Source organism: Anomalospiza imberbis (genome assembly GCF_031753505.1).
Source record: "Anomalospiza imberbis isolate Cuckoo-Finch-1a 21T00152 chromosome W unlocalized genomic scaffold, ASM3175350v1 scaffold_31, whole genome shotgun sequence".
In the NCBI taxonomy this organism is placed as follows: Eukaryota; Metazoa; Chordata; class Aves; order Passeriformes; family Viduidae; genus Anomalospiza; species Anomalospiza imberbis.
The window spans coordinates 4,151,644-4,161,356 of record NW_027099315.1 but is presented as its reverse complement, the minus strand read 5'-3'; the positions used below and the strand labels follow the sequence as shown (position 1 = coordinate 4,161,356).

Here is a 9,713-nt window from a genome sequence, read left to right as displayed (position 1 = left end):
AAAAATGCTGCTTTCTTAAATGTTTAAGTACCTAGGGTATCTAAGTAAGTTAGGCCTGTGTCCTGGGGTGACTGAATGCTCCAGTATCCCCATCATCTGTTTTTTTCCTGCTCAGAAATGGGTCCTGTAGCTTTAAGCTAGGACCAGAGAGACAGAGAGACCAAAGGTGGGGGGGGGGGGGGGATGGATGGGGAAGACGCACACGCACACCATTTGTCTGCAGAAGTTTCATTTTACTCCTCTGGAATTCTTTTCTCACGGACTGTGTTGTCTGCAGCATGGACAGTGGGAGAGAGCTCTCCTCTGCTTTTATTTTTTTCTGGTTAGCTGATATGAAATCGTGTCCAGCTTGGACTTTTGCCTCAGCAGCATTTACAGAAGGCATCAACCTCAGGCCATGGGAAACAGGATACTAAGGGGAGACACCAGGGGCAAGAGTGGGGTCATGGGAATAAGTAGTATGCTAATAGAACCATGTTATATTTGGTCAAGTTTCTGGTTCTTGTTCTCAGTTGGTTCAGTACCTGGTACAAATTAAGGTCATGTTCCGAGTTTGCGTTCATGATTGGACCTTTGCCCTCAGATACCCCTATACCTGGCTGCATTTGCCACACCCATGGGTCTTTGGATCTTGCCCGCAGTATTTTGCGGTTTCCACATTTGTTTTTTTTTGTTAATAAAGTTTTTATTTTCTGGGCAGAACCATCCTTCCCATCCCTCATTTCGCCAGCTCCCTCTGGCCAAGCTGAATAAAGGGGTTACAACGAGCTCCAGACTGTGATAAGCTGAGGTCAGAAGTTGGTTTTTTTTTAACTGTTTAGCTATTGTTTGGTCTGGGAACATCCGGACTATCACAGGACATAAAGCAGGGCGTACACACCTGGCAGTGTGAAAAATGACTAGATAATATTGGCTTTTGCATTTATGTATTAGCCTATGCATGTTGATAGTGATTATAAGTATTTAGAAATAGTATCAATTATAACTCTTTTTAGCTGCTTGTTAATATAATATAATCTATCAGCTTAAGTAGGCACTGTGTTGCTCATAGAAATAGCAGTGCAATGAATATAATATCTATGTATCACTTATGGAAATAATAGTGTGATTAATGTATTGTGTTATAGACATTAGCAAAACATAAGATGTAAAAAAAACGAAAAGGCTTTTGTGTAACTAAAAACAGTGTAAGGCCATCCACTTACCAACCTGTCCAAGTGTCTTGGTTTACAAGACAGGTGTCTGCTAGGGAAGGCAGAAAAAAAAACCAACCTCCCTTGGAATGGAGAATGTAAACTCCCTCCCTCCACATAATTAGAATTGTGAAATCAAGGGGCTTTCAGGCAATGATATGGGAATAGGAATGACAGTTCTTTACTAGTATGCATAATAAAGCAAACAAACAACAACTACGGCATTAACAACAAACAGAACACGGAACCCAGTGACAGCCTTTCGGCTGCGGCATTTTCCCCTTTGGTGTAGTTACGGTCACAGACGGCAGGGGCGCTGGCAGTCTCCTGGTGGGCAGGGCAGGGCAGGTGCCATGATCCCCACACGGCTGCAGGGGGCGCTCCGGCGTGGGCGTGGGGAGCACGTGGCAATGGCGGCTTTGTCCGAAGACAGGAAGGAGTGGAAGAGAGGCTTTGCTTCACAAACCCTTGGGCAGCCTGCTCCAGTGCCCCTTGTAGGACTCTCAGGAAGCAGCAAGCTGGGCCTGCAGGATGTCTCGGCAGGCAGGGGGTGAGGGGCTTCCAGCAGGGCAGGGAGAGCCAAGCTCAGGATGCCAGGCACCCGAGCAGATGGTGATAGGTCTCTGTTTTAGTGAGGTAGATGTTAATAAGGTCCCAGTTCAGTGGCTGTTCTTACGAGCAGAGGCTCACCCCACAGCAGAAGAAACAGCTCTGGTCTGGGCTCTGGCAGCAGCAGTGGAGCTCCCTTCCCCAAGAGTGGCAGCTCCCCTCCTCCAAAGAAAAACTGAGAGCTACCAGCTGCACTCAGCCCCTTACCAGAGCCCAAATTCCCTGGTATCTCCGCCCCCTGCCCTTGTAGGAAAGACATTTCTGTGCTGTTCTTGTGAGCCAGCCAGGGGGCTTCCTGAAGATAAGGAAAGTCTCATATCTCTCTCAAGGAAGTCATCAAGGTTATCACCATGACAACAAGAAGAAAGAGAGAAAGTAAAAAGATCTGGACTTTGGTTGGCTCACACAGTGACGTGGCTCCTTTTACTTATCAAAAGTTTTGTTTCTTCTTTATAACCAATGGGTAGTGTATGTTTTCATTAAGTAAATGTAAGCATCTTATAAGATTATAAAAGCAACATGTTGCTTGAATAAAGAGGTCTATACAGCCTTCTGACTGAGTCCTGGTGATTTGTGCCATGTGGGGCTCTATAGCGACCTGTCCCCGAGGGAAAAACTCAAAAAAAACCAGAATTCCCCCTTTGTCTCAAGTACCCAGCAGAAACTCAATGGGAAGAAATTTCTACAGGTAGTAAGGAACTAACAGAAAAGAAAAAACCCAACCCCCAACACAAAGTGATAAGATAACCATGACACAAACCAGAGTGTTGCGGTTAGTGTTTGTGTTGCCCCAGTTTTCAGTTTTGTAATCCGGGTTCTCTGATAATGGTTGCTTCCAAATCCCTCCCTATGTTCCAAGTTGGTTTCTCCCTAAGTTGTATCCACCCCTGATGTAAACCACTCCCCTTTTTCCTCCCCTTTGCTCTCATTGGAACTGGCTCTGTAAACCACTCCCCTCACTCCTCCCCTAAGGTTATCCCATTGGCTGGCTGTTTGTACCCACCCACCAGTTTTGGTCTGTTTATAAACCCCTGGAGGTCTGGTCTGGGTCTCTTTCACCTCTGAATCTCTGGATTAAAGATCTTCTGGAATATCAGGTGGGGAGAGTATCCTTTGACTCTTTTACTTTTCTCCCTGACACTGGTAAAGTTAATCCCACTGTAGAGCCGCAGCTCTGAAGTTCAGCTCCTGGTGAATTCATCCTGGAGTTGATCCATACACCTTGGCGTGGCTAGCATCACCAGAGCACCAGAGGACAATTTGAGAATACCATGTTAAATTTAAGGAGGATATACTAAATTCTTATCAGACAATGTGAAACAGCAGGATGGAGACACAAGAAGAAATAAAACATATTGACCTGACACACAGGATGTCATGCAGATAAGCTGGAGTGTGAAGAAGTCAAACAAAGGAGTTCCCAAAGCATCAGAAAGTTTGCAAGAATGTTTGAATAATGCATAAAACACATGAATATGCATGTATCTCAGTGATGTAACAGTATAAAGGTAACATTGTCTGTGTACACTGGTGTGTTCTTTGGCTGTTAGCCAGGAGCACTCCAGCACTGGAAATACTGTCATTTTTTTTATCCTATTACTATTATCATTAAACTTTTAAAAACTCTAAGCAGTGAATTCTGTTTTTCACAGCAGTTACCCATCGCATTCTGGTATCCATGGAGACACAAGTGTATCCACATCCCCAAGTAAGAAGATCCCAAGGACTTTCCCATCGAATGGTGATAATTACCTTGGGTTTGGGCGACTGGGCATCACTGGATGATTGTAATGATAAAAAGTAATTTAAAATTACTGGATTCCTGGAATTTTCTAATACTGTTAAATAGTTTAAGGTATAGATAGCTTTAGCCACTCTACTCTGTGGGATGTCAGTCGATATTCCCCCTTTCTGTTTGTCAAGAATACGTTTTAAAGTGCCATGTGCATGTTCCACAATGGACTGTCCTGTTGGTGAGTGGGGAATACCAGTGTCATGTAACACACCCCAGAGCTGTAGGAATTGTCTTGTATTTTGTAAGGTATATGCAGGGCCATTTTCTGTTTTAATGGTATGGAGAATGCCTAAAGCAGCAAAGGCTGATCGCCAATGTGCGATAGTATCCTGACTCCTTTCCCCTGTGTGTACTGAAGCCCACATAGCCAATGAAGAGGTACCGATTGATACATGCACATACTTTAAATGGTCTAATTCAGGGATATTTGTGACATCAGTTTGCCAGATTTGTAAAGCACGCAGACCACGAGAGTTTACCTCCATGTGCAGTGGTACAGTGTGGCCTTGGCAGACAGCACAGGTGTTAACTATGCTGTAAGCCTCTGTGTTTGACAGCCAGAATTGTTGCTGTAGGGCTCGAACACCTTGATGGAAAAAAGCACGTGATGCCTTTGCTTGTGCAAGCATGTCTGGCTGTGGTGCTGTCCAAGCAGGGCTAGCTAGCCAATCTGCTCAAGTATTGCCCTCTGCAATGAAACCTGGTAAATTTGTATGACTTCTGATGTGTAAGATGCAATAACGGACAAGTTCTGGTCTGGATGGTAGGCCACAAAGTTTTTAGTAAGTCAAATAAAAGTGCATTGTCAATTTCTCTTAATAGTGCTTGGTCTATTCTCTGTGTAATATCAGCAACATAGGCAGAGTCAGTTACAGCATTTAGAGGAGTGTGTGGAAAACGTTGGAAAGCCATAGCTACAGCACATCGTTCCACCAACTGAGGTGATCCACTCTCACAACCTTCCAACATTTGCCATCCACTTTCCTCTTTCCATGTTACAATGGCTTTTCCCATTTTCCCAGAACCATCGGTGAATACTGTAACACCTTTTAGGGGTGTGCGACTAGTGGTTTTAGAGACAGTGCAGTGGCCCTACTTAACTGCAGTAATTTATGGCTTGGTAGATGGTAAGGGTTTTTTGTACTAACATTGTAATAATATGGAATTGAGGGATAAAATGGGAAACAGAAAAATCACCGTTCACCTGAAGTTTTTGTGCATCATTTAAAGTTTGAATTTTGGTTGAAAGATGAATAATTTGTGGCTGTATGGGCTGATCCATTATTTTGAGTCCTAGGTATTTCCATGGTGGTTGCTGATGCACCTTTTCCGATGCTACCTGCAGCCCAAATGTTTTTAATGCTTGCATCAGGCTTGGCCGAACCTGTGAAAGGTCTTTTTTGGTTGGGGTTGCTATCAAGATATCATCCATGTAGTGATAGCAGCATGCCCCTGGAAATTGTTCTTTTACTGATGAAAGTGCTTGTGCAACGTACCACTGACAAAATGTGGGGCTGTTTTTCATGCCCTGTGGCAAAACTTTCCACTGGATAATGCTTGACCCAGCAGATCCTGGCTCAGCCCCAGTCCTCCCCTCCCCCTGCCTGGCAACCGATGGGGGAGGGGCCTGACAGGTGCCCAGCAGCAGGGGCCACCTGGCCCCTCAGCAGGGACCACCCAGCCCGGCTCCTGTTACCTCTTTGCCGACTGGAAACAAAAAAGAGTGATTTCCCAGGATTTTTTGGGTTTTTTACGTGGGTGTTCACAGAGGCATATCAGCTTTCTCTGTTGTTTAACAAATTATCAATTACATGGAAGCTTTGCATCACTTCCCTGAGTGCCTCCCATGAAAAACCACCACACTCCTCTATCTTATCTTCTAATTTCTCCATACGTGTTTCCAAAGCTGAGATTCTTGCATGTGTTGGGCCATGCATGGCATCTGCATATGCTAGGAGCTTCTTCGCCATATCAAGCACGGTCTCCTCCCTGTCATCCCACTTCATTATTGCTAAAGCAGAAGTGTATTCTTGTGGCCCAAGTCATACAAGTTTTCACCACATCATGGATGTACATGGTACCAAGTCTGGATTTATAGTGTTTAGGTCATTTGAGAAGACAATCTCTGCCACTGCCATTTCTCTCAAGCGTTAAATCCCTTGTTCTTTGGTCTTCCACTGGGTTTGCGGTATATAGAGATCATCTGCACACAGATATCTTTGTGCCACACTTCCCAGGACCCATGCCCAGAGACTGTGAGGGTTAGCCCCCCTCATTATTCCTTGATCGATAACCAGATCATGTGACAGGGATCCCAAATGCCTTGCTTCAGTACCCTCTTGATGGAATCCTTTCACATTTCCAAAAGCCAAGCAAGATAACTTATTAGTGCTTGTCCAGACTGTCAGTTTGTGCAACCACCTGCATCTACAAGACTTGTCAATCCAAGACAATTCGATTTAAGCCTGTGGGAGAGGCTGCCAACTTTATATGCGGAATTACAAGCAAAAAGGGTTTGAGTAGTGTAATAGGTGAATTGACACAGGGTGGAAAAGTAGAATTTTGGGGTTTTTAGAATGCAATTCAGGGGTACAAGATGGAGGAATCTGGGCATGTCCTAGCCTTCTTCTCCTTCGTCTTGTCCTCCATGTCTTGCTGTGATGGTGACACTTTTCTATTGGTTTAAGGTAGAGATTCACCGTCTAACATAGGTGGTGGGCATTGGCACAAATCTGTAAACATACAACACATAATTTTGACTATATAATGTGGGAGCCGCCCAAGGCTCAGGGGAGACTGCTATGGCTTCTGTACTAGACGGACCTCAGCAGGTCAGAGAGAGAATTTTATAGATAAGAAAGAATAAACAACCTTGAAAACTTGAATTCATGCATTCCAGACCTCTTCTCCAGCTGCTGGGCTAGGGGAACAAGGGCTTTTATGATTTCGGGGTCATTCCAAGCAAAGCAGACCCCGACAGTGTGGGGCACCATACGGCTGCTTTCTACCTCCGGCTCATCCCTACAATGCATCAGGAACCATTAGTGAAAACAGCGTAGCGTGTTTCCTTTGCTGGTAGTTGGTTGTATGGTGGAGCTTCTTCAGCACGTGTCACTTGCTCTTATTCCTCTTTATGAGTGAGACCAAAGTTTTCACTTTTCAGCTAATTTGTAATTATCTCTAAAATCTCAGGGCAATTCTGTCGGAACCCAAAATGCTTTTCCGACATTTTCAAATATTCCTATGAGTCAGAGACCCTGGCAGACAGCTGGAGACAGCTGTGATTTTAATTTTGAGCCATGGAATGAGTTACCAGCTCTGCAGGAAGAACAAGAAGAGACAAAAATCTAGAATTTACAGTAGATAAAGTAGAAGTAGCTATAAGTTAGAGGAGAGTATTTTTACATTATGTTCATGGGGGTTTTGACCGTTGTTCGGGGGGGTCAGGATTGGTACGGGGGGGGGTATGAAAAATCCAACATGGAGGATTTGGGGTGTGACTTGTCCTTTTCCTCCTTCTTCTTACCCTCCATCTTCTTGGTGATGTTGGCATCTTTTAATTGGGTTTTACTGAAAACACACTGTCCAACATAGGTGCTAGATATTGGTAGGAAATAGTAAACATGTAGTACGTAGCAGGTAGTATTTAATCTCTGTGCCTGCCTCTCAAGGTCAGATGCTCCCTTTCTGCCTTGCTGGACAGACCTCCGCAAGGGCACAGAGAGAATTGATAGATAAGAAATAGTAAACAACTGTTAAGAAGTCTGCGCCTTCTCTCGGCCAGCAGCCAAAGAGACAAGCTTCCTGATAACTTGAAATAAATCATCCAGAGACTGAATACTGCGGCTGCTGTGTCTTCCTTCATCAGTGCAGGCCAGTGAAGGCCTTCTCCACCATCCTGGAGTCACCTCAGCACTAGAGGGACATCCGAGACAATTCAGTTTTCCAATATGGGCATGCTGTGTGATGAGGGCAATCCATTTGCTCCCTGTGGAGTCGGTGGCATGGTGAGTAGCGGGAACCTTTCCTTTAAACATCCACCCTAGTACCGGTAGTCAGGGTGCCAGGAGGAGTTGTGCTTCCATGCCAATCACCTCCAAGGCGGTTTGGACTCCTTCATAGGCAGCCAAGATTTACTTTTCTGTGGGAGTGTAGTTGGCTTCAGACCCTCTGTAACTTCGGCTCCAGAATTCCAGTTGTCGGACTCGAGGCTCCCCAGGTACCTTCTGCCAAAGGCTCTAGGACATGCTATTGGTGCCTGCTGCAGAGTAGAGCACATTCTTCACCTCTGGTCCCGTCCTGACTGGGCCAAGGGCTATCGCATGAGTGATCTCCTGCTTGATCTGGACAAAGGCTTGCTGCTGCTCAGGGCCCCAGTGGAACGCGTTCTTCTTCTGGGTGACCAGGTAGAGAGGGCTCACAATCTGGCTGTACTCAGGAATGTGCATTCTCCAAAAACCTATGGCACCTAGGAAAGCTTGTGTTTCCTTTTTGCTGGTTGGTGGAGGCATTGCGGTGATCTTGTTGATGGCCTCAGTGGGAATCTGACGCCATTTGTCTTGCCACTTTACTCCCAGGAACTGGATCTCTTGGGCACGTCCTTTGACTTTTCTCTTCTTGATGGCGAAGCTGGCTTTTAGCAGAATGTGAATGATCCTCTCTCCTTTCTCAAATACTTCCATTGCCGTGTTCCCCCACACAATGATGTCATCGATGTACTGCAGGTATTCTGGAGCTTCACCCTTTTCTAATGCAGCCTGGATCAGTCTATGCCAGATGGTGGGGCTGTGTTTCCACCCCTGGGGCAGTCGGTTCCAGGTGTACTGCACACCCTTCCAGGTGAAAACAAACTGAGGCCTGCATTCTGTTGCCAGACAAATGGGGAAAAATGCATTAGCAATGTCAATAGTGGCATGCCACTTTGCTGCCTTGGACTCCAGCTCATTCTGGAGTTCCAGCATTTCTGGCACAGCAGCGTTCAGTAGTGGAGTCACTTCATTCAAGCCACGATAGTCCACAGTCAATCTCCATTCCCTGTTAGACTTGCGCACAGGCCAAATGGGACTGTTGAAGGGTGAATGGATTTTGCTGACCACCCCTTGGCTCTCCAGTTCATGGATTATTCTGTGGATGGGGATCACAGCATCTCGATTTGTTCGATACTGCTGGCAGTACACCGTTGAGGCGACAATTGGTACTCGTTGCTCTTCTACCCTCAGAAGTCCAGCTGCAGATGGGTTTTCTGATAGTCCAGGCAAGGTGTTCAACTGCTTAATGTTCTCTGCCTTTACAGCAGCTATTCCAAAAGCCCACCTGAGTCCCTTTGGGTCTTTGTAATAGCCATTCCGGAGGACGTCTATGCCCAGAATACACGGGGCCTCTGGGCCAGTCACAATAGGATGTTTCTTCCAATCCTTCCCAGTCAGGCTCTCCTCGGCTTCTAACAGGGGTTAATTGCTACGATCCCCCCGTTACCCTGGCAATGGAAAGAGGATCCGCCTCCACATGTCCCGATGGTATTAGGGTACACTGCACACCCCTATCAACTAAGGCTTCATATTTTTGTGGCTCTGATGTGCCCGGCCATCGGATCCACACTGTCCAGAAGATCTGGTTTTCCTGTGCCTCTTCCTGGCTAGAGGCAGGGCCCCTCTAGCCCTGTTTATTATTTCTTTCCTGGGCATACATACTAGAGGTTCCTTCAAGGGGATCTGATAGATCATACCCGGCCACTTGGTCATGGGAGGCTGAGGCTACCTTCACTTTAGTGGAACTCCCTCACTTGGTGTTTCCCTCCTTGAGTTGATGCACCTGTGCTGCCAGCACAGAAGTAGGTTTCCCATCCCACTTTCCCATGTCTTCCATGTGGTCACGCAGAAAGAACCATAGGTCAGCCCTTGGAGTGTACCCTCTCTCTTTAGCTGGGGGATGTTGGGCTCTGACTTTGGGGCCTGTGACTCACACGGGTGCTGCATCCTCACCTCCTTCCTCATCTCCTCTTTGAACTCCTTAATCACAGCGGAGATATGAGCCTGCATTGGGCCATTGATCATACTCTCATAATTTCCAAGCTTGTTGGCAACAGAACCCACTGTCTCTCCGTTGGTATCAGCACC

The 9,713-nt window shown here is 46.1% G+C and overlaps 1 long non-coding RNA gene across 1 annotated transcript; it reads left to right on the top strand.

Annotated features, from left to right (window-relative positions):
- The first annotated feature begins 2,536 nt into the window (after positions 1 to 2,536).
- On the top strand, positions 2,537 to 3,296 carry LOC137465611 (uncharacterized). The gene is made up of 2 exons (XR_010994725.1): positions 2,537 to 2,566; positions 3,049 to 3,296. It is a non-coding gene; the product is annotated as an uncharacterized lncRNA (long non-coding RNA).
- Positions 3,297 to 9,713: the final 6,417 nt, after the last annotated feature.